We start from the raw sequence: 25,084 nt of genomic DNA, 5'->3' as shown, positions 1-25,084 counted from the left end.
CAATGGCCACCAAACTGTTTGGAGGAACCCTGGCAATCATATTTAGGGTGCTTTTTCTTGGTGCGTAACGATACATGGGTGATATGGCGCTGAGAAGTTGAAGCTTTGAGGTAATTTTCAGATATTTCACCAAAACCGACAATTGTGGGAAAGCCTTGCGACTCAGTAGTTTGGAGCAGAAAGGCATGGGTACCCATTTTAGATTCTGTAGAATGTGTACTTTCCAAAAATATATGGGTTTTGGGGGTAAACATATATTTCTGTGTTTTTACCCCACAAAAATGCAGTCAATGTGTTGATTTTTCATTAGCTGAAGTTACCCACGGGACTGTTTGTATGCGCTAACTTCATTTTGGGGCCTCTAAATGCCAGATACTTTGGTAAACCTATGAACAATGGCCACCAAACTGTTTGGAGGAACCCTGGCAATCATATTTAGGGTGCTTTTTCTTGGTGCGTAACGATACATGGGTGATATGGTACTGAGAAGTTGAAGCTTTGAGGCAATTTTCAGATATTTCACCAAAACCGACAATTGTGGGAAAGCCTTGCGACTCAGTAGTTTGGAGCAGAAAGGCATGGGTACCCATTTTAGATTCGGTAGAATGTGTACTTTCCAAAAATATATGGGTTTTGGGGGTAAACATATATTTCTGTGTTTTTACCCCACAAAAATGCAGTCAATGTGTTGATTTTTCATTAGCTGAAGTTACCCACTGGACTGTTTGTATGCGCTAACTTCATTTTGGGGCCTCTAAATGCCAGATACTTTGGTAAACCTAGGAACAATGGCCACCAAACTGTTTGGAGGAACCCTGGCAATCATATTTAGGGTGCTTTATCTTGGTGCGTAACGATACATGGGCGATATGGTGCTGAGAAGTTGAAGCTTTGAGGCAATTTTCAGATATTTCACCAAAACCGACAATTGTGGGAAAGCCTTGCGACTCAGTAGTTTGGAGCAGAAAGGCATGGGTACCCATTTTAGATTCGGTAGAATGTGTACTTTCCAAAAATATATGGGTTTTGGGGGTAAACATATATTTCTGTGTTTTTACCCCACAAAAATGCAGTCAATGTGTTGATTTTTCATTAGCTGAAGTTACCCACGGGACTGTTTGTATGCGCTAACTTCATTTTGGGGCCTCTAAATGCCAGATACTTTGGTAAACCTAGGAACAATGGCCACCAAACTGTTTGGAGGAACCCTGGCAATCATATTTAGGGTGCTTTATCTTGGTGCGTAACGATACATGGGCGATATGGTGCTGAGAAGTTGAAGCTTTGAGGCAATTTTCAGATATTTCACCAAAACCGACAATTGTGGGAAAGCCTTGCGACTCAGTAGTTTGGAGCAGAAAGGCATGGGTACCCATTTTAGATTCGGTAGAATGTGTACTTTCCAAAAATATATGGGTTTTGGGGGTAAACATATATTTCTGTGTTTTTACCCCACAAAAATGCAGTCAAGGTGTTGATTTTTCATTAGCTGAAGTTACCCATGGGACTGTTTGTATGCGCTAACTTCATTTTGGGGCCTCTAAATGCCAGATACTTTGGTAAACCTAGGAACAATGGCCACCAAACTGTTTGGAGGAACCCTGGCAATCATATTTAGGGTGCTTTATCTTGGTGCGTAACGATACATGGGCGATATGGTGCTGAGAAGTTGAAGCTTTGAGGCAATTTTCAGATATTTCACCAAAACTGACAATTGTGGGAAAGCCTTGCGACTCAGTAGTTTGGAGCAGAAAGGCATGGGTACCCATTTTAGATTCGGTAGAATGTGTACTTTCCAAAAATATATGGGTTTTGGGGGTAAACATATATTTCTGTGTTTTTACCCCACAAAAATGCAGTCAATGTGTTGATTTTTCATTAGCTGAAGTTACCCACGGGACTGTTTGTATGCGCTAACTTCATTTTGGGGCCTCTAAATGCCAGATACTTTGGTAAACCTATGAACAATGGCCACCAAACTGTTTGGAGGAACCCTGGCAATCATATTTAGGGTGCTTTTTCTTGGTGCATAACGATACATGGGTGATATGGTGCTGAGAAGTTGAAGGTTTGAGGCAATTTTCACATATTTCACCAAAACCGACAATTGTGGGAAAGCTTTGCGACTCAGTAGTTTGGAGCAGAAAGGCATGGGTACCCATTTTAGATTCGGTAGAATGTGTACTTTCCAAAAATATATGGGTTTTGGGGGTAAACATATATTTCTGTGTTTTTACCCCACAAAAATGCAGTCAATGTGTTGATTTTTCATTAGCTGAAGTTACCCACGGGACTGTTTGTATGCGCTAAATTCATTTTGGGGCCTCTAAATGCCAGATACTTTGGTAAACCTATGAACAATGGCCACCAAAATGTTCAGAGGAACCATGGCAATCATATTTAGGGTGCTTTTTCTTAGTGCATAATGATACATGGGTGATATGGTGCTGGGAAGTTGAAGGTTTGAGGCAATTTTCACATATTTCACCAAAACTGACAATTTTGTGAAAGCCTTGCGACTCAGTAGTTTGGAGCAGAAAGGCATGGGTACCCATTTTAGATTCGGTAGAATGTGTACTTTCCAAAAATATATGGGTTTGGGGGGTAAACATATATTTCTGTGTTTTTACCCCACAAAATATGCAGTCAATGTGTTGATTTCTCAGTAGCTGAAGTAAAGTCCTGATCAATTTGGATGTGCTAACTTCATATTGGTGTCTCTAAATGCCAGATACTTTGGTAAACCTATGCATAATGGGTATCAAACTGTTCAGTGGACCCCTGGCAATCATATTTCAGGTGCTTTTTCTTGGTACCTAATATAGTTTGGGATATGCGGAGCAGCAAAATAAAACCTTTGAAATGATTTTTCAGAATTTTGAATTTTTTTTTGAAAAACCGCTATGTTCAGACAAGCTTTTATGTTTGGTAGTTGGGAGTAGAGAGACATAGTTACCCATTTTGTAATCGGCAGAATGTGTACTTTTCAAAAATGTATGGTTTTCTGGGGTAAACCTACGGTTTCAGGAGTTTTTGCCTTGGAATCTAAAGCATGCCGTTTTCTGCCTTAGTGCTTTCAAAATTCGGCAATATACTGCCGGGAGTTTTTGAGGTACAGAAGTCCTAAATCTCCCTAAAACTATACATATCTGGTATTGGCACGTTCGAGAGACATAAGGCTTTCCAAATCAGTTGGATTTTCATCCGTAAAATGAAATATTTTTCTGGTATAAATTGATATACGATGAAAAATGGTAATTTTTCATTTTTTTTTGGTATTTAGCACTATAAATTTTTTTGCACAGGTGGAAATACATGAAAACTCAGGCAGATTTAGAAAGCTCAGTTTCTACCGAAAAAAACAATGTACAGTTTTCCTAGGTAAACTATAGGTTTCCCCTCAGAAAATGCCCCTAAAGTGAGAGAGCACAAAATGTTTCAAAAACGGCTGGCATTTCGCGTAACCAAAATGTGAAATTCTGCTGGCACTTAAAGGGTTAACAAACCCATGACAGGACTGGGGTCTCCATTGTAGCAAGGAGGAGCAGGAATTTGTGGTTCCTGGTCAGGAGACAGAGCTAATGGAGGTAGTACAGCTGTAGCTGTCACAGGGGTTGCCAGCGGAGCAAGAGATAACTTGACAAGGATAGCGTCCAGCACTTGTCCAAAGCCAGTCTGCTGTGACTCATAGGCCTCCATGTAGGATGCCATGCCAAGAAAAGCCCTTTCAAAGTCTATTATGCTGTCAGGGCCCAAGGGCTCTGGTTGGGATTTATGGACCAAGGAGGAAGCAGTGTGCACCAACACAGAACACAGTATCCAAGGGGTTGAGAAGTTAGCGATGTCAAGTCCAGGGTCAGTTCAGGCAGCAAGATTCTAGTCGATAATCAGGCCAAGGTCAAGATCAGAAAGGTATAAATGTTCAGGTAAGCGCACCCAGGAATGTCCAAAGAGAACCTATATTCGGGCAAGGTTACCAGTTTCTGGCATCTATTTTTTTTTTTCTAAAGGTTTTTATCTAACATTTTCTCAACACAACAGCACATACATAAACTTGCAATGCTATGACCATACAAATAGAATTACAAATTTGTCGGGTAATAGTAAGTTATACACATCAGGAATATATAGCAAGACACTCACCAGTAGTCAATGGGAGGAAACTTAGAGGGCAATAAGTGTTATTGAGAGATTAATTATGTGTAGTGAGTTCCCATGTATTCTTAGAGGGCTACCCCTGGATTGACATCCAGCCAGGGGTCCCAAATCTTCTCAAACTTTTGGGGCAATGCCTGGCCAGATAGGTTCGTTAAATAACTGGTAGGATACTGTTTACTAAACAAATCCATTGTTGAACCTGTGGAGGAAGGGGGCTCATCCATTTCATTGCCACATGTTTTTTGGCATAGAAGTATAGCGTTTTTATTAGGGTACGGGTCTTATTCAGTAGGACCGTGTCCTCTAACACTCCCAGCAAGCATACCTCGGGGACAAGAATGCCAGGTAATAGGACTTGTTCATTAATGTATTGCACTACTTCTGCCAAGTATTTATATACCATTGGACATGCCGATAGCAAGTGAAAGAACCCTGAGTCTGGTGAATTGCATTTTGGGCATGATGCGGTAGGGTTCCTTCCCATCACTTTTAGCCTTAGCGGTGTAATATATGTCCTATGAATTATCCTGTACTGTACCATTTTATTTTTGGTGGAGATTAGGTAGTCATATAGCCCCTCAATTGCCTCTGCCCCCATCATGTTGGCCTGTTTGATCTGGGTGGACAATAGAGGTTATCACTTTATTGAGGCGCCTGGAGAGAACTTTTGCCAAGACCTTAACATCTGTATTAATAAGTAAAATAGGGCTGTAGGAGTCGCACATGTCTGGGTTTTCCCCCTCTTCCAGTATAAGCACAATCAATGCGGAGTAGAAGGATTGGGCGAGGGTGCCTACACTATTGGTTTTTGGTAGGGTAGTGTGGAGTCGTGGGGCAAATTCCTCACTAAGTAGCCGGTATCAGCCCGCTAGTAGGCCACCAAGACCTGGAGTCTATCCCGCGGGAAGGCTAACAATGGCTTCTGCAACTTCTTTGGTTGTCTAAGTAAGTACCAATGCTTGATGGTTAGTATTGTCATTCCTCTCACAATAGGCTTTTTTAGCCATTTGTACCCCCTCCTCAGCTTCAGAAATGACCTGTTTAGCCACAGTGCGTACCCTGGTAATAGCTGAAATGAGCGTTCCCCCGAGCTACTGCCTTGGACGCTTCCCAGACCATGTTGGAACTGCTAGTTCCTGTATTCGCTTCCCAGCATGAATTACACTCAGAGGTGCACAGCTCCACCACTTTTGTGTTGTCATGCCACATAGGGGACAATCTCCAACGGGAGTGCCCTTGTTTGGGCGTAGTATTGATTACCAAGTACAGAGGGGCATGGTCTGACAGGGCTCTTGGAAGATACTTAATGTCTTTTACCCCCTGCATCAAGTCTGCAGAGGCAATGGCCATATCTATCAGGGAAAGAGAATGTTTCCCCGCTGAGTGACAGAAAAATTGCTTTTCTAGTGAAAATGTATCACCAAATGTGTCACCAAATGTCTATTAGCCCCAAGGCTTCTGTCCACTGCTTCAGCAGGCCAGTCTGGTGTAAAAATAATAAACAGCTGCACAGTCCTAATACAAATTGCAAAATGCTACTGGATATGTTCGCTGGATGAGCAATGAGAAATATCTCACCCGGTAACGGCAGTGACCTGGGTGTACAAACCCCAGGTCAATCACATAAATGAAGATTATGGTGTGGAGTCTCAAGTAAAAGAGGGAAAAGCACTCACCCGACGTCTCAAGTGGTCCGGGTGCATCGCCCCGAACCCGTAGCTGCGGGTGTATGCACTTGTGGAGTTTAGGAAAAAGTCAGCAAGCACTCCGGAAACCTCTTGTAGTGAGTAAAAGTTATTGCTTTATTTCAAAATACATTAAAACCATTGCATCCTGACGCGTTTCGTATCTAAGCGATACGTAGTCATAGGCATAATTTCACAGAAACTTCTAACGGCTTTTTAAAGGAGTTTTTAGGAAATGGCATCATCCTACACTAGTAATTCGATCAAAGCCGGTATTTAGCGTTCATTGGAAACTCCTGTTATTAACTATTTCAAAGCTATAGTACACCTTAAAATGCCGTTTTTAAACAAATAATTTTAAAACCTTTATATTATAAGGAAAAAATGTTATTGAAACAAAGCTCATCAAAGAAATAGAACCTAAGAGAAATAAATATATAATAATATAATAATGGTGTAATATAATAATCAATTCCGTTGAAAACCAAAGAATTAGATTGCTTCACGCTTAAATCATTTTTCTTTCTTTTTCTCTTTTTTAAATATATATATAATAAATCCATAGGATTTCAGAGCATATTTGATCAATTAAAATTCTTTTTAGTACAACTTAAATCATATAAAATTCTACAAGAGATATGTGGATGATCTGCTTTTTATTTGGGGAGATACACAGGTTGAGTTCAATAACTTTGTTGACAAAATAAATCAGAATGATTGTAATTTACGGTTTACAAGTGAATTTAGTCAAAACAAAATTAGTTTTCTCGACCTGGAGCTCACCCATAGAAGTAGGCAAATAGTAAGTACAGTGTTTCGGAAGGAGACTGCAGGTAATACACTACTCAGAGCTGACTCATGCCATCCAAAACATGTTTTCAAAGCCATACCATTCGGACAATTTCAACGACTCCGACGAAATTGTAGTACGGATGAAGAGTTCGTTAAAAAATCGGTTGATCTAAAAAATCGTCTCCTTCAGAGAAACTATCCCTTTAATCTTCTGGAATCGTCCTTTCTAAAAGCGTTCAGGACTGACCGAATGACCCTTTTGAATGATCATAAAAAAGCAAGAAATAAAGATAGTGATAACGACAAAATAAAGGATAAACCTATGTTTATTACTTCCTTTAGCAGGCAATACCAGAAGATCAAAACAATTGTTGAGAAAAATTTACCCATTTTGTTCAATGATGTAAGTCTGCATAACATTCTCAAGGATGGTTGTAAATTCGTCACACGACGAGCACCTACATTAGGTAACCTATTGGCACCTAGTGCTGTACCAGGCAAAGTAAAAGGAGGAACCTGGTTACAAACAAAAGGCACCTATAAATGTGGTGCAAATAGGTGTGTTACATGTGAAAGGATTTTAGTATCTAAGGAGTTTAAAAGTAACAGCACAGGCAAATCCTTTAAAATGAATCATTTCATAAATTGTAACACTAAGTTTGTTATTTATTTACTTAGTTGTTCAAAATGTGGCATACAATATGTCGGGTGCACTTCCAGAAATTTAAAAAATAGAATGAGGGAGCATATTAATCATATAACATCTCAGAGAAATTCCTCAGTAGTTTCGAGACATTTTCTTGAATGCGGCAATGGAGACATTAAATATCTGGATATTCAGGGTATAGAAAAAATTGAGCCTGCGTATAGAGGAGGGAACTTAATGGAGAAACTTCTCCATAGAGAAGCTTTTTGGATTTTCACACTAGGGACTCGACAGCCTACAGGTCTCAATTTCAGATTTGATATAGCCTGTCATGTTTAGGCTCTTGACTACCCTGGTGTGAGTCCTCTCTCCCCCCCCCCCCCTTTTTCTGAACACTTTATCACTATTTTTTGAACTTTTTATTTTTATTTTAATTTTATATTTATTTTTATTTTATATGTTTATTTGCTTAAAAATTCTTGACTAGTCCTTAAGTATGTCTCATTTCTTGATACTATAAGCCTCTAAAACTGATTCTTTGAAAAGTTATGTTTAATTATAAGTACATATCACGCTAGCAACCAAGATCGCTACGCTTTCAATTTTCTAGCTACAACTTCAGTTTTGATCTACATTGTTTCCTTAGTTTTTCCTTAGTTATCCTCGTTAAGTTGTTTCCATCTGAGTAAAATTCATTAACTATATAGAACCGCACAGAGCTTTGGCTTATAATGTTTGCCGAAAATAAATAAGAGTTACTAAAAAGAATTTTAATTGATCAAATATGCTCTGAAATCCTATGGATTTATTATATATATATTTAAAAAAGAGAAAAAGAAAGAAAAATGATTTAAGCGTGAAGCAATCTAATTCTTTGGTTTTCAACGGAATTGATTATTATATTACACCATTATTATATTATTATATATTTATTTCTCTTAGGTTCTATTTCTTTGATGAGCTTTGTTTCAATAACATTTTTTCCTTATAATATAAAGGTTTTAAAATTATTTGTTTAAAAACGGCATTTTAAGGTGTACTATAGCTTTGAAATAGTTAATAACAGGAGTTTCCAATGAACGCTAAATACCGGCTTTGATCGAATTACTAGTGTAGGATGATGTCATTTCCTAAAAACTCCTTTAAAAAGCCGTTAGAAGTTTCTGTGAAATTATGCCTATGACTACGTATCGCTTAGATACGAAACGCGTCAGGATGCAATGGTTTTAATGTATTTTGAAATAAAGCAATAACTTTTACTCACTACAAGAGGTTTCCGGAGTGCTTGCTGACTTTTTCCTAAACTCCACAAGGCCAGTCTGGTGTGCCATTTTCGGGAGACTATCAATTGGTGGGTCCATCACTGTATTCAGGTCCCCAACAAAACATACTGGGCAAGGGAGATATGCTGACACCTTTGTAAACACCAGGTCTAATGTCTCTTTACTGAAGGGGTGGCATATATAGGTTAACTATTATCATATATTTATCTTATAGTGGAGTACTATGTACCAACTGTAGTGATCTGTTGAAAGATAAAGGCGGTCAAACTGTAGGGTTTTCTGGATCAATATAGATATGAGTGGAGTAGGAGGAATGGTTGGTGCGTCTGACCCAGCGCTTCCTGAGGGCCATCAATTTTTGGCCTACAAGATGTGTCTTCTGTCACAAGAGGAGGTGGGCTTTGTACCTAGCTACATAATCAAAGACTAAAGCTCTCTTAAATTTCGAGTTTAGTCCTCTGACATTCCTTGACATTAGCTTTACGTCTCACATATCTTCTCGCAGAGAAGAAGGCATATGGTCAAGAGAGCAAGTTATGAGTGGGGAGGACAATAGAAGCTTGGAGAGTTCATACATTGTTACTGGCACAGCCGGTATTGTTAGTACCTGGAGGTCAAAGGTGTTGTAAGTAGTTGTAGAGTCTATAAGAGCTGGAGTATGTGGATAGGAGCAGAAAGGAAGATATGTGAATGAATACAGACAGACAATAGGAAGGTTAGGGAGCACAGGGCATGCAAACAGTACAGATATGATTTGTTTTCCCATTTCTGTTACTTGCAGGTAAACTGTCATGATACCGTATGTCCTCAGTGGAGTATGACTTCAACAGGTGGGTTAGATCAACAGAACTGCATCACATTAACTTGATTTTAAGCAGTACATTTATTGTATAAATAGAGTCCTCTGTGTTGGCTCTTGTTGTAGCTCTCCTAGTTGAACTCATCCAGATCACTTGAATCTTTAGAAATGAATCGCCCTTGCACATGTTCTCCCCTAAAGATGTCTTAATAAATAGGGAAGTAACTAAAAGCTAGATATTACTGCACACTGCATAAGATTATGGAATACTGTATGAATAGGAGAGGGCCTGAATTGAAAGATGAGTAAAAAGATGTAGCAATAACAATATATTTGTAGCTTTACAGAGCATTTGTTTTTAGATGGGGTCAGTGACTCCCATTTCAAAGCTGGAAAGGCAAAGGCAAAAAATTCAAAAACTATAAAAAATAAATAATGAAGAGCAAAAAAAATTAACCTCTTCTGTCTTGTGTGCCCCTACTCTTTTCATCTCTCTCTCTTCCCCTGTGTGCCCCTATTTCCTTTCTATCTGGTGCCTGTATGTCTCCATTTTCCTGTATACTTGGTGTGCTTTTTAACTTGTTTATTAATGACCTGGAGGATACTAAACTGTGCAAAACTATAAGTTCCATGAAAAATGATGCCACTTTGCAAAGTGATTTGACAAAACTAGAAAATTGAACAACAAACAGGCAAGTTTATGCTGGGGAGCCCTTAGCTGAGAAGGATCTGGGGATCTTGTAGCCAAGTAACAAAGTTGTCTAATTCCAGGTTCATTCTGTTGCTAATAAAGCAAATATAGTTATGTCTTGCATAAAAAATGGTATCAACTTGAGGGAGGAAAACATAATTTTGCCAGAGTACAGAAACTAAACTATGAGGGTAGACTGTCAATGTTGGGGTTGGTTTCTCTAGAAAAAAGACACTTGTGAAGGGATATAATCATACCTCCCAACTTTTGAGAAATGTAAAGAGGGACAACAATTTGACCAAGCCCATTTTATAAAAACACCCCCTAATTACCATGTCGATTATACAAAATTTGGCAGGTTATGAAAGTTTGGACACATTTCTGGGAGTTTTAGGGCAATGTTTTATGTTTTGCTAATGAAGGTGAAATTGACCTTTAAGCTGCTCAGTTCTCCCAAGTCACTTGCTTATCTTAAATAGTTACAATTGTATCTTTGCTTATCTTAAATTGTTACAAGTGTATCAAAGTGCAGGTGCTGAGTGTTCTGGGCTCTCTGCCAAAAAGCCTTTTAATTTAATTAAGTTTTAGAACTGTCAAAATCACGGCTGTCTCGCAGAAAATGGGGCAGTTGGGAGGTATGATATAATTACTCTTTAGAAGTACATTAGAGGGCATTATAGACAGATAGAGGAGGGTCTTTTGTCCCAGGAAAAGCATTAATGCACCAGAGATCACCCTTTTAAATTAGTAGAACAGAACTTTCATTTGAAGCAGCGTAGGTGGTTCTTTACATTAAAAGCATTGAGGTTGTAGAATGCCCTGTCAGCATTGTGATGGCAGATTCTATTAATTCTTTTAAGAGTGGCTTGGATGATTTCCTGAGCAAACATAATGTCAAAGGCTATTGTGATTCTATAATCTACAAATAGCATAGATGTTGATCTTTCTAGTTTATAAATGTGAGTGTATAGGTAGGTGTTTCAGTGTGTCTATAAATATATTTTATTCAATGGGTTTCACTGGGTTATACTTGATGGGCTTTGTTCAACCCAACTTAACTTAATGAAACTATGTAATTGTAAAATGATGTAACAATCTAGGAAGAATTACATATATGCTAGAAAAAGTAGGAAGCTGTTAACATAATCTTATCTTGATTAAAGGAAACTATACATCTGTATGTTATAAATTAATAACTCCACAAAGCCCCCTGCCCCCTGTCCTTTCCCATCCACATATGTGCCTGCTTTTAATAGTCCCCATAACGTAAAAGCTGGAAAGAGTCAGAAGAAAAAGATAAATTATTATTTATTTTAATAGTTTTTTCAATTAAGACAAGAAAAGTTGCTTAGAATTAGCCATACTATGACAATTTAAAAGTTAAGTTAAAGGTGAACCATCCTCTTGTCTCCATGACAGTTTATTGTAACTGTACTTTGTATTTATTTATATTTATTATTCTACTAAAACATACTTTATATACACTGAAGATTATGTTCTAAAGTATGGTATTATAAGAAGGGATCCATGAAATGCACTATTTTGGAATTTAGCTGAATCTCAAATCTTTCATGAACATTAGGGCAAGGAAGGGTTAAGAGTTTCTAGGTGGAAAAAACCCGCAATTTCCTTATTTGTGTGACAAAAAGTCACTTGATTTTAAAGGAAAACTATACCCCCAAAATGAATACTTAAGCAACAAGTAGTTTATATCAATTAAGTGGCATATTAAAGAATCTTACCAAACTGGTATATATATTTAAGTAAATACTTCCATTTTACTTCTTTTCCTTGAACGACCATTTTGTGATGGTCTCTGTGCTGCCTCAGAGCTCAGCTGACCAGAAATACTAACTGGAAGAGGTGTGGGAGCAAAAGACATAACTCTGTCTGTTAATTGGCTCATGTGACCTAACATGTATTGCTTGTATGGTTTGTTTGTGTGTACCGTGAATCCTAGGATCCCGGGGGCAGCCATTATTTCTTAAAGTGGCAATTTTCTACTTATCATTTCCCAATGGCACATACTACTAAATGAGTATATTATTATGAAAATGGTTTATTTACATGAAGCAGGCTTTTACATATGAGCTGTTTTATGCAATATATTTTTATAGAGACCTACATTGTTCGGGGGTATAGTTTTCCTTTAAGCCAGGACTTCTCTTCAGCCAGGACTTTGTATGGTAAAATAAAAACTGTTTTAAATTGAGCAACAGGTAAGATGTGATTGCTGTATGCCATGGGAAACTATTTTAGGATAAGCCTCCCTGTACATACAGCTCAGCATATAATTCTGTTAACAGCTGTCTGTATTCTTAGCCCTACATTCCATAGGGAAAGTGGGTGCCCTTTTAAAGGAGTGGTTAACCTTCAAACAACTAGCTGTTTTCAGATAGATCACCAGAAATAACGACTTTTTCCAATTACTTTCTATTTTCTTTTTGTGACCATTTTTCTAATATTGAAGTGTAAAGTGTCATTTTTCACCTTCAGCAGCTCTGGGAGGGGGTCGCCGACCCCCCAAAACTGTTCTAAATTGATACATTTAATAGATACATTTCTTATCTTTGTCCCTGCTGAGCAGAATCTCTGGGTTTCATTACAGGCAGCTGTTAGAATTGATACAATCATTGCTAATACTCCAGAGATGCTGCTGAGAAATTTATCAAATAAATGTTGCAAAATTGTAACAGTTCAGAGTCTGCACCTGAATTACTGAGTTGCCAGACTGAAACACCAGAGACAAGAACATTCAACTTTAAACTTAGATTTTTGGAAAAACAGTAAAAAATAAATAATGGAAAGTAATTGAAAAAAGTCTTTATTTCTGGGGGACAATCTGAAAACAACTGCACTGAAAAAAAGTGTTTGGAAGGAGAATAACCCCTTTAAGTCAAGTCTGTGCAGAAGTTGTCTCTTTCCCTGTTCGGTGTGTAATTGAAACATTACAGGCTGAGAGTATGGGTTGGCTGAAACTCAATATGTAGGAAAGAAGAATCTTTTGTATAAGGGATTTGAGATAAAGAAGGAGATTGGGCAAATGAGGAGAGCACAATTCATTGGTATTTATAGAGATTGGAGTTATTTGCAAATAGGATTCACTGTATATGATACATAGGATGGGAGAAGAAAAAGATGGGTAGTTGGGAATGTTAAGGGTAAGATACAGTAAAGGAGAATGAAATCCTAAAAACAAATATGGGTTACTTTTATAAACTTAATGCACCAGCCTCTATAACAATAATAAATCAAGTCTTCAAAGTGGTCATCATCTTGTATATATATTATTAGTGTAGCTGATGCTACAGGACTAATTATTAATTTATGATGCAAATTACACTGATTCATGAGCTTCCATGTAATCTGAAGTAAATACTATTTAGCCTCGTAGTGATGTTTATATTTAATATATGCAGTATATTGTGAGTGGGCCCACAAGCTCAGGTAACTGACAGCAGCACAGGGCATGTAAATTAAAATAACATTGAGAGCTACTGTAGACATCGTCAGAGGCACAGTTCTCTTTTGATATAGAACTATGGTGACTAGTAGACGGGTGGTAGAGAATCTCATTGCATAATCTTCAGCATTTCTAGAATACGTCTTTGTTAAGCTTTAGTTCTCCTTAATTGGCAAATAAGGATTGGGGAATAGAATAGCACAACAAGGGATTAGAAGGGCAGAGTTGGACAAGTAGGAAAGGAGATAAATGAGAGAATTGCACTTAAGGGAAATAGAGGATAGTATGGTACATACTGAAAGGAGGTAAAGTAGCAGAGAATGGCACTTTGGTAAAGGAAAGACTTCCATATACGGAGAGGAAAGTGGTGCATGGATAAAAAGAATGAAATAAGGAAGACAGAGAGATGAAAGTAGGTGTTATGGAGGGATGAAACTGAAAATAACCAATATTACATAAAAGCAGAAAAAGAAAAAAAATGGGCATTGGAAAGTAAACCATGAATTAACTGAACCATGCAGAAGTTGGAAGACAGAATAGACAAAAACATGATAGGTTTTTTATATATAGCAGTTTTATTTAGACCAAAAGGTTTATTTAGACAAAAAGGTTGGAAGTTGTGTCTTTTTTCCTACATAAATGGCTGTTACTTTGTCGAGTATGCAGGGAAACACCACAAAATGCTTTAAAGGGGCCTCCAGTGATGGAGATTTGAAATAGTTCACCACCAAATTTGCCAGTGCTGAGTCTGGTGAGATGGAGAGGCATAGATTTCCAATCCACCCACCAGTAAAGCTGTCAGTGTGAGCCTGTGGATCTGTATGTGATATCAGTGTTACCTTTTAGAGCAATAGAACAATATCTGATCTAATCTTTGCAGGAATTGTTTAGTATAAAAATAAAAACTGGGTAAATAGATAGGTTGTGCAAAAGAAAATTTTTTTATAATATAGTTAGTTGACCAAAAATATAATCTATAAAGGCTATCTATAAAGGTTACCAGGTAGTAATCAGAGATTTGAGGGGGGCCACATGGGTCATATCTGTTGCTTTTGAATCTGAGCTGAATGCTAAGGATCAATTGCAAACTCACTGAACAGTTATGTCCCATGTGGTAAGATTCTTTAAGTCGCTGACTAACAGAGTTAGAGAACTGAAAAGTAGGAAGTTGTATTCTGTTCTGTTAGATATCCATCTCCTCTTGTGAATCAGGTGCAGTGTGATTATTTATGCAGGGTAATTCTGGAGCTACCACTACCCTATAAGGCCAAGGTAGCTTCAGGGTTTCCACAATGGCCTGCATCAATTGACAAAGTGAATTTTTTTCTAAAGAATTGGGCACAGACGTCATTCTGATATTAAGACGTTTGGTCAGCAAAGATTTTCAGACCTTTGTGTCTGATTTACGCTGAAGTGCATGTACAACTGCAGGTGCTTTCTTTTTTTTTTTTTAATTTTTTTTTTTATTTGAATTTAACAGTTGTTTCAGTTCTTGAACACACAAAGTTGTAAGAGTATTACATATTCTTATTCATGTACAAGTTACACTTTGAAAGGAGGCAAGTATCCAAATAGTTAATCTCAACATTTATCTCCTAAAGGAAGTTAATATGTCCACTGTTGGTGGTATGTTATCTGTTTGACTCCTGTCCAATAATTGCATTTATTGGGGAGTATGGGGAGGGTAGGGGAGGTTCCAGGTGGGGACTACAGGTGCTTTAATACATTGTCACCTGACAATTGTCAATAACACATCGCCACCTCACACATGCCATTGTGGGGGGAACACCACATTGTGAGTAAAAAAAATGGCAACTTGTACTTAAAATTGTGCACTGTAACTGCAGTTATAAATGACTCCTCAATTGTATTTTATAGCAGCAATTAAGAAATCAATAATAAAATGTGCTTTACCTGTTTTTCCTTATTATATACAAAAGAGAAGCCAAAGTACAGGCTCACCTCAAAGTTGTCCAGACTGATTTTGTAAGATACTTTTTCATCTTTTATGGTACACATTGATAGGAGGAAAGAGTAGATATACTAATATCAAAGAAGGAATTGTGATCTCAAAGTTGCAATTATAGACTAGCAAATGTAACACCTGCAGTTATTGGGAAGTTTGTCAAAGCATTACATTTTCGATTTTAGATTCCCTCATGGAAAATGACATTATCGAGAAATCATGTTTCCTCTGTGTAAGAACTTGGACAGTGGGGTTGAATTAACCCAAAGCTTTTACTCTTTGTTTTCTAATCGAAGGTCTGTTGTCTTGGTAATGCTGAGATTATAAAAAGTCCCAAAAAGTTATTCACAAAACTCTCAAGGTACTGGAAGAGGCCCAGGTGCACCATGCACCGCCCTGAGCCTTCAGCTAGGGGAACGGTTCCAACCGTATCGATGAAGAGCAGGCAAGTTAGTTAATTCTCTCTCAACTTGTTCCTGGAATAGCTTTATAACATCATCTCTCAGATGGACAGGAAAAAAATTTAATTTAGGTCTGAATCTTGTTTTGTCCAAGGTGAGGACAACTCCCACTTTGGTATACTACTACACTGAGCCTTCAGCTTCAGCCTTCCATGTCTTGGTAATGCTGTTTTAAAAATATGGAGGTCACTCATAACTTAAATGGGATAAATTCAGGTAAATCTTTGTAGAACATGGACATATTGGTACTTGTCAGAAATCATCCAGCAGAAAATGAGAGTTGTCTGTCATACAAACTGATGCTAAAAGGCTGATTATTAAATTCTGATGCTAATTGTGCTGGATTCTGAGCTGCCATGTACCAATATTTATTTTCTAATCAGCCTTATATTACAGCAGTTATATGTAATATACATTCAATATTTTGTGTGTCAGTCCCTAAGCTCAGTAAGTAACAGCAGCACAGTGCATGTGCACTAAATCAGCAGAAAATAATATGGGGAGCTACTGGAGCATATTTGGAGGCACAGATTTTTACTTCCTAATGACTGTGAATGCTTTGGGCTGGTATAGATGCCCAAAACATAATGGACAATATTTTTGCCCTACTTTCTTTAGCTTTAGTTCTCCTTTAACAGTAGATTTATATAATATTTATAATTTATATACATTTTGATCAAATATGTAAAGCTGATTTCTGCAGGTATTGCATTGCAGTACTGCAGGCATTGCAGTCAAGCTTGATTAATTAAAATTTTAAGGGCCTTTGAAATACTTCTACGCGTATTCTTTATTTTGTCCAGTAGATGGCACAAAACTGCATTTACACCCTAAATGTAAGGGAGATAATAAGAACAACACTAAAATAAATATGCTTTCCCACAGATTAGAAACATCCCCTTCAACCGACAACATGTGACCATTACAATCTATACAGTATTAGTCATATTAATCCTCAGGTCAAAGGACTGCACCAGCAGTAGCACTAAACAGATTAAGTCAAGATAATAAAACAAAAAAGCAATCTCCTCAGACCTTTCAATACATTAATATAATAGTATATTAAAATGCTAAAAATGTAGATTACCAGTCATCGGCAATAAATAATTTATATATATATATATATATATATATATATATATATATATATATATATATATATATATATATATATTGATATATATATATATTATTATTATTATTATTATTATTATTATTATTATTAAATATGGTAAAACACCAGTCTTTAATTATGTAAAAAAAAAAAAGCATGAACATTAAAAGAATTCATCATGAAAATCCTAAAAAAAATCCCCAACAGTGTTTATATATCTAAATTGTCCTGCAAAGGAAAATAACGTCAATGCTGAAAAGATATTATACTGCTCCAGATGGGTATGAAGACTTTAGGCCTCATTTCCGAAACAATGTGCAAAAAAAGTCCACAATCGTCCATTTTTTTTGCACTTAGCACACTGCGTTTGGCTGTGTGCATATAACATACCTCCCAACTATCCCATTTTTCGCGGGACAGTCCCGATTTCGACAGCTCAACCCACAGTCACAGATTGTTACTGAAATGTTCTGACATTCTCTTTGATCTCTTTCACTGACCAGCCAGAAAAAAAAATAATGTTTCTAAAACTTAATTGGCTTTTGGCAGAGAGCTCAGAATACGTGGCAGGTAGGGATGTGCGGGTCCGGTTTTACTCCCTCCCTCCACCAATGCCTGCCAGAGCCCAACTTACAGGTTTTTTTTATAGACCCACCCTGCCCCACCAATAATGTCACAAAAGGGGCGGGGTGAGCGGCCTGCGTCTATAAAAATTGAACCCAGAAGTTAGCAGGATCCCGTACATCACTAGTGGCAGGTGCACTTAGATACATTTGTTACAATTTAAGGTAAACAAAGAAACAATTGTGACTGTGACTTGCAGTTTAAAGGAATAGTTCAGTATAAAAATAAAAACTGGGTAAATAGATAGGCTGTGCAAAATATATAATGTTTTCAATATAGTTAATTAGACAAAAATGTAATGTATAAGGCTGTAAGGCTGGAATGACTGGATGTCATTCCATAATAGCCAGAACACTACTTCCTGCTTTGTAGCTCTCTTGGTTTCCATTGATTGGTTACCAGGCAGTAACCAATCAGTTACTTGAGGAGGGGGGGCAAATGGGTCATAACTGTTGCTTTTGAATCTGAGCTGAATGCTATGGATCAATTGCAAATTCACTGACCAGTTATGTCCCATATGCCTCCCCTTCAAGTCACTGACTGACTAGGAGTTAGAGAGCTGAAAAGCAGGAAGTTGTATTCTGTTATGTTCTATAAGACATCCGCTCACTCCAGCCTTTATAGATTACATTTTTGGCTAACTAACTACATTAGATAGGCTATGCAAAATAAAAAATGTTTCTATTTCCCCTGTTTTTATTTTTACATCAAACTGTTCCTTTAAAGTGCAATGCATTAGCAAAACACATAAAAACCACAGAAATATGTTCAAACTTTCATAACCTGCCAAATTTTATAAAATGAACACGGTAATGGGGGGTTGTGGCCACAAAATGGGCATGGTCACACATTTCCCTCTTTCTATTTCGAAGATGTTGGATGGTGTGATATACTAGCAGGCCTCTGAGGACTTTGGATCCAATACTTGGCTAGTAGTATCCAATAGAGATAGGAGGAGACAGCTAGGTGCATGCCTTGCATCCCCCCCAGCATTGTACCCTAGCATGTGCCCCTTCTGGCTACTCCTAGTTACGGCCCTGGGGGCAGGGGCCGCATCCCACATTAGGGCCCGGTCCTTTCCACCTGCCCTAAGACACTGCTTTCTGCAGAGTGCCATGTTTTAATTATGTTTGCAGAGAGCAGTAAATATGTAAACTATGTAAATGAGCACTAAAAAAAGCACTAATTAGCACTCCTGCACTTACATCCCAGGGAAAATTAGTTACACCTTATGAATTGTACTTGCAATTATTGTTTTATGTGTGCTACTTATGGAAACTTCCTGCCCTTTTATAGAAACACTAACTTAAAGGAAAACTATACCCCCCAAACAATGTAGGTCTCTATTAAAAGATACTGAGTAAAACAGCTCATGTGTAAAACCCTGCTTCATGTAAATGAACCATTATCATAATAATATACTTTTTTAGTAGTATGTGCCATTGGGTAATCATAAATAGAAAATTGCCATTTTAAAAAATAAGGGCCGCCCCCTGAGATCGTAAGATTCACTGTGCACACATACAGACCACATGTAAGGTCACATGAGCCAATTAACAGACAGAGTTCTGCCTTTTGCTTCCTCACTTCTTCCTGTTACAGTTAGTGTTGTAGTATTTCTGGTCAGGTGATCTCTGAGGCAGCACAGATAGAGTCACGAAATGGTGGTTCAAGGCAAGAGATGTAAAAGGGCAATATTTATGTAAATATATATTCCAGTTTGGTAAGATTCTTTAATATGTCATTCAATTTGAAATAAACTATCTGTTGCTTAAGTGTTCATTTTGGGGGTATAGTTTTCCTTTAAAGCGAGGAATCTAATTTGAATTACATTACTATTTACAGTCAAAGTTTGAGTCATTGAAAGTGTTGTTGAAGAAACACCCAGGTGACCTTTGTTCCTTAGAAAGATTGGCCCAGGTGGCAATTGCCCCTCATAATCTTTGACTAGACTACCTGTACCCAGAGTTTGGAGGTTCTCACACTGCTAAACGCAAAACAAGTAGACACATAAGGGCAGAACTTCACAGCGCAGTGGTGTGATGCCGCTTGCTGCATCTTCATCTGACAGTTGTGTGTAGTTTATAGCTGCAATGTTTATATCACTTACATTATATTCGGCACCTCCAACTGGTCGCCTGCGTTTTCTCTCAGTGTGATGCATTGGATAACATCACCCTGTGGAGTTCTGCCCTAAGGTTCAGAAAAAGATTCGAGCTTGGGTTCTCCCCATCTTCTCTTCCTGGTAAGGAGAGAGCCCACGAGGACAGCCTCCTGATTGGTGGATGCCTGCAAGGTATGATTATAATTAGGTCATAGAAGGCAGGAAGATTCTATTTTACCTCAGCACAAGATGGAGGACACAGTTCTACATCTGCAACAAACTCCCTGGTGCTGTCGCTCTTTCATAAAGCAGCCTAAAACTTCTCAGACATTATTTGTCTCCCTCTCAAAAGAAAGTATTGATTGAGAAGGAGAATTGTGGACAGCATAGTATCCTCTTCCTTATGTGCACTGACAGACCTAAACAGCATTATAAACATGTTTCTACGGTGGTTTTGTCTACTTAACATCAGGGCCGGACTGGGAGTAAAAAGCAGCCCGGGCAAAAAAATCAAAGCAGCCCACATGTAAACACACGCTGGTCTTGTACTCATCCCACTCATATTGGGCTAAAATTGCAAATAATTCATGCAGGTCATTAGTTGGATCCTGAACATATAGTACTAAAAAAAATACGGTTTACAGCACATAAACCAGAGAACACAGGAGCAAGAAGTGCTGGATATGTACTTCAAACAACACAAATCGCCTAAGTGTGACATTAGCCTTAGGGGGGGGGCTCAGAAGTGACTTGTCTGCCCGGCTTCCAGTCTAGGCAGAGGTGTTTGCCCAAGTACCCAGGACTAACATCCCTCTTTGTAGTCCAGTGCAGTAGACGAATGGTAGGGCCACCAAGAAGACTAGTTGCACCAGTGTCGGACTGGGGCACCTGGGGCCCACCAGAAAACCTGAGCTTGAGGGCCTTCCTTTACTCACAAAAGCTACCAGTACTTGAAGAAAAAGTTACTTTAACACATTTCCCTGATTTTAAATTTGTTTTTCTGGTCTCCTCAAAAACGTAAAATTGGTGTTCTACTTTATACACAGACATACATATTTTATAAACACCAGTACTCCATTTAATTTATCAATTCATTGATGTTAATAAATAATAATATTTCATGTATTTTATGAATTAATTGATAATACAATAGCCTGCATTTGATTTATTTAATTTAATCACTATATGCACCCCAGCCTAAGTACAACAAAAAAATTAGTGTACAGACAAAATAAATGACTGTAAGGAGAGCAGAGGAGGGGGGAGTTCCGGCAGTAAAATAAAAACAAATGGTGGGGCACTGAACTAAACAGAGCAGACAGAAATTTAGAGACTCTAGGGTTTTAAAAGTAAAATGAAATAAGAGAATAACCGACATAGCCTATATGTAACTTGGTGACACCAAGCAAACTATATTGAACAAACTTTCTTGGGGGGTGTCTGATTGGAGGTAGTAGCCAGTTAAGCAGCAGTCAATGAAGTAGTGGGGGGGGGGCTGTTGGAGAATGTGTAAGTTGCCTGTGAAGGGTGCAGAGAAGGAGGCAGCTGGAACGTGCAGTTTGTGTAGGTTATGGGGTAGTCAAATCTAGCAGGCAAGGCCCACCTGCATTAGCTGCGTCTGTCATCCTCCTCCTCCACACCCTGACATTGCTCGTTATCCACCCTTCCTTCGGCCCTCGTTGGCTCACCAGAGCTGCACAGAAATCCGGAGGCCTCTCCCTCCCGCACTTGTTCTTCCGACTGCTGATCTCTTCTTGAAGTTAATGTTGCTGGGAGGCGGGAGCTGCAGCAGGTCACAAGAGCGATAATGAAATGATCGCACACTGCCTGCAGGAGGGGAGGAGGGGGAGATGGCTAACTAGATACAATGTCCTCCCCCAAGTTAACTATTCGGACTGCTTGTCCCACTGTGTCAGGCTTCCAGAAACAGCCGGAAGTCAGTAGTGAGGGAGAGACGCTGCGGCTGCAGCATAGTTTCTATTTAGGATCAGAAGAGGCCCACTCGGACAAAAAATAATGCGGCCTCTCAGGCAATTGCCCGAACTGACAGATTGTCAGTCCGGGCCTGCTTAACATGCACACAAATTTGTTTCTGCTCTGTTTGGAGAGAAATGCAAGAGACTTTTTCAGGGCAGCTCTTCAGTAAAAAGGAACCGGTTGGGTAGCTTTAGCTGTACCTGTTCATCTGCTGGGAGGTCAGTCTCTGCAGGCTGTAAAACATCACATGATGAAAATTTGGACCTCACTCCTAAGTTAGCTGACTGGGAGTCTGAGGAAGTTAAACTTTTCTATGCCTCTGATGACTACAATGGGTGAAAAAAATTGTCTTGCGTCAAAAAAATTGTCATGTGTCAAAAGAAAATTTGTCTTTTGTCAAAAAAAATATCACCCATAGATTTTAATGCATTTGCTGATTTTTTCTCTGTTTCACCCATCACTACACCGCTAGTGAGAGATGATGAGCTGATATTACGTTATCATGCAGACATACCTGATATGACTGAGCTTGCTGCACCCAAAATATGCCTGCCTGACATTAATCCCCATACTGAGCAAACAAGTAGGTCCAATATTATGGACCAGTCTATATACAATTTTAAACTGTGGATGTGTTTGGTCCACTAGCCATCATGCTGGTCAAAGCAGAACAGGAAGGTCCAGAGTCTGAGATTCTCTCAAGAGTCTAAGCTTGTTATTCTTCAGGCAATTTATAGGGGGCCCTTAAAAATGGGAAAATCTTGTCAACAATATCAGGAGGTCTCATCTGCTAAAGTAAGAATTTGGAAGGTTTGGCCAAACTTGCTCGAAAATCTTTGGAGTTTTCTAATACTTCCACTTCTCAACTATTTGGCCCAGATCAGTGTGTGATCAATGCAGAGCCTTACAGGTTTGAATAATACAGGATTTTACAGATGTGAACAAAACAGGGTCTTACAGCTTGAATATGGAGAGTGAACAATAAAAGGACCAGTTAATCATAGTACTGATATCATTAGAAGCTTACAGCAGCCAGACTTTAATGGGGGGGGGTCACAAAATGGGGTGTGTGGCCTACTGGCTGATATTTGCACAGCAACAGCCTAGCAGATGCCAGAAAAAGGGGTTGGATGAGCCGCCTTTTCCCGGTCAGCTTCTACACACAACTAGGGATGTAGCGAACGGCGGAAAAAATGTTCGCGAACATATTCGCGAACTTGCGTCAAAAATGCGAACGGTTCGCGAACGTCGCGAACCCCACAGACTTCAATGGGAAGGCGAATTTTAAAAGCTATAAAAGACATTTCTGGCCAGAAAAATGATTTTAAAGTTGTTTAAAGGGTGCAACAACCTGGACAGTGGCATGCCAGAGGGGGATCAAGGGCAAAAATGTATCTGAAAAATACATTGTTGACACAGCGCTGCGTTTTGTGCTGTAAAGGGCAGAAATCACACTACGTCACTCAGGTGATGTTTCTGGACACGGAATGTGAAAAAGCTCACACAGCTAGGTGGCACTTGGTTAAAGACTGGGCAAACAATGCCTGCAAGGGCAACGTATACAGTAGTGGATACGGAATATATTATTGCTGCTGTAAAAACATCACTCAGGTGATGTTTACGGACACGGAATTATTATTGTTATTTAGACAGAATGTGAAAAAGCTCACACAGCTAGGTGGCACTTGCATACCTCCCAACTGTCCCTCTTTTGACCACTCAACCCCCTGTCCCTCTTTTGTACTGGAAAGTCCCTCTTTTCTCTGCACTGAACAGCCAGAAAAAAAACAGTTTCTAACTTAATTAGCTTTTGGCAGAGAGCTCAGAACAGCTAACAGGTGCAAATAAGATACTTTGTAACAATTTTGACTCCGGTTGGTGCTGGTAGTGGTGAACTACTAGGAGGAGCAGCACACCAGTCCCTCTTTTCTCTGAACTGAACAGCCAGAAAAAAAACAGTTTCTAACTTAATTAGCTTTTGGCAGAGATGCCATATCAATGCTGAAAATATGAATTTTTTTGGTTGCAGCCACTGAAGCACAGAGGCCAGAAAAACTCAGGATTTACCTGTCCAAAAAGTTTTGATTAAAATGAAACCAGTAGGGTTTGCACCCTAGTTTGTAACGGTGGCGGAGGGAGGAGGACGCTAAAGGACAGCTGTGTGTGGAGTCATGCGGCGTGCAGAGAAGGACAGCTGCATGGGGAGTCAGAACAAGTCTTCCGGCGTGCAGTAACCCTCCGAGATCCATGCCTCGTTCATTTTAATAAAGGTCAGGTAATCCACACTTTTGTGACCTAGGCGAGTTCTCTTCTCAGTTACAATCCCTCCTGCTGCACTGAAGGTCCTTTCTGAGAGGACACTTGAGGCGGGGGCAAGACAAGGGTTCATGGCAAATTGTGACAGCTCTGGCCACAGATCAAGCCTGCGCACCCAGTAGTCCAGGGGTTCATCGCTCCTCAGAGTGTCGATATCTGCAGTTAATGCCAGGTAGTCCGCTACCTGCTGGTCGAGGCGTTCTTTGAGGGGGGATCCAGAAGGGTTCTGGCACTGCCTTGGACTGAAAAACCTTTGCATGTCTGACGTTACAGAGTGGCCAAAGTGCATTGTCCTTGCAGGTGCGCTCGTGGCAGGATTACTGGCACCTCTGCCCCTGGAATGTTGATGAGTTCCTGAAGTGACATCACCCTTAAAAGCATTGTACAACATGTTTTGCAGGCTGGTTTGTAAATGCAGCATCCTTTCGGACTTGTGGTACGTTGGTAACATTTCTGCCACTTTATGCTTGTACCGAGGGTCTAGTAGCGTTGCGACCCAGTACAGGTCCTTCTCCTTAAGCCTCTTGATATGGGGGTCCTTCAACAGGCATGACAGCATGAAAGACCCCATTCTCACAAGGTTGGATGCAGAGGTATCCATCTCCGCTTCCTCGTTATCAAGGACTATATCATCCACGGTCTCCTCCCCCCAGCCACGTACAAGACCAGGGGTCCCCAAAAGGTCACCACAAGCCCCCTGGGAAGCCTGCTCCTGTTGGTCCTCCTCCTCCACAAAGCCACCTTCCTCCTCTGACTCCACTTCTGACACCTCTCCCTGCGTTGCTCTCTTTTGGCAGAGAGCTCAGAACAGCTAACAGGTGCAAATAAGATACTTTGTAACAATTTTGACTCTGGTTGGTGCTGGTAGTGGTGAACTACTAGGAGGAGCAGCACACCAGTCCCTCTTTTCTCTGAACTGAACAGCCAGAAAAAAAACAGTTTCTAACTTAATTAGCTTTTGGCAGAGAGCTCAGAACAGCTAACAGGTGCAAATAAGATACTTTG

General features: G+C 39.2%; 1 long non-coding RNA gene across 2 annotated transcripts in view; it reads right to left on the bottom strand.

Annotated features, from left to right (window-relative positions):
- LOC121394204 overlaps positions 1-21,715 on the bottom strand; it is a 93,161-nt gene extending 71,446 nt beyond the window's left edge. Inside the window, exons 1-2 of one of the 2 annotated variants that reach the window (XR_005961551.1) lie at positions 21,390-21,715; positions 19,793-19,971 (exon numbers count right to left, since the gene is read on the bottom strand). This is a non-coding gene — a long non-coding RNA (uncharacterized LOC121394204). The remainder of the gene's footprint in view (positions 1-19,792; positions 19,972-21,389) is intronic. The other variant, XR_005961552.1, reaches the window with a different exon arrangement.
- Between the last annotated feature and the right edge of the window lie 3,369 nt (positions 21,716-25,084).

The sequence above is a fragment of the Xenopus laevis genome, chromosome 5S, assembly GCF_017654675.1.
Source record: "Xenopus laevis strain J_2021 chromosome 5S, Xenopus_laevis_v10.1, whole genome shotgun sequence".
NCBI classification, from domain to species: Eukaryota; Metazoa; Chordata; class Amphibia; order Anura; family Pipidae; genus Xenopus; species Xenopus laevis.
Note: the sequence above shows the minus strand (reverse complement) of the source record. Positions and strands in the feature narration are given on the sequence as shown.